A 645-nucleotide genomic window follows, 5' to 3' on the forward strand; every position below is an offset into this window, starting at 1 on the left:
AAAGAAAATTCAAAGGGCTGTAACTTTTGAACTAGTAGCCCAATCTTGGAACTGTTTGAAATTATGGATTCTACAGGCCACATTCTATAAGAAAATTTTTTTTTCGGAACGATCTGAGACAATATTTTTTGGGGCTCAAAAAAAGGCCTTCCTTTTTTAGCAAAAATCGACTACTCCAAAATTTCTTCGGTAAACACTTTTTCTTATTAATTTGGATGCGTAGAATCCAAATCAATTCGTACTTTTTCGATCAGACTTCTTAATCAAAAGTTATAGACTAGAAACCAATTTCGAAAAAAAATTCAAAGCGCTGTAACTTTTGAACTAGTAGCCCAATCTTGGAACTGTTTGAAATTATGGATTCTACAGGCCACATTCTATAAGAACATTTTTTTTCCGGGTCGATCTGAGACAATTTTTTCTTCGGGCTTCAAAAAAAGGCAGTGTATAACCTTCCTTTTTTAGCAAAAATCGACTACACCAAAATTTCTCGGGAAAACAGTTTTTCTTATTAATTTTGGTGCGTAGAATCCAAAACAATTCGTACTTTTTCGATCAGACTTCTCAATCAAAAGTTATAGACTTGAAACCAATTTCGAAAGAAAATTCAAAGGGCTGTAACTTTTGAACTAGTAGCCCAATCTT

Source organism: Photinus pyralis, unplaced genomic scaffold (assembly GCF_008802855.1).
Source record: "Photinus pyralis isolate 1611_PpyrPB1 unplaced genomic scaffold, Ppyr1.3 Ppyr1.4_LG10, whole genome shotgun sequence".
Classification (NCBI taxonomy): Eukaryota; Metazoa; Arthropoda; class Insecta; order Coleoptera; family Lampyridae; genus Photinus; species Photinus pyralis.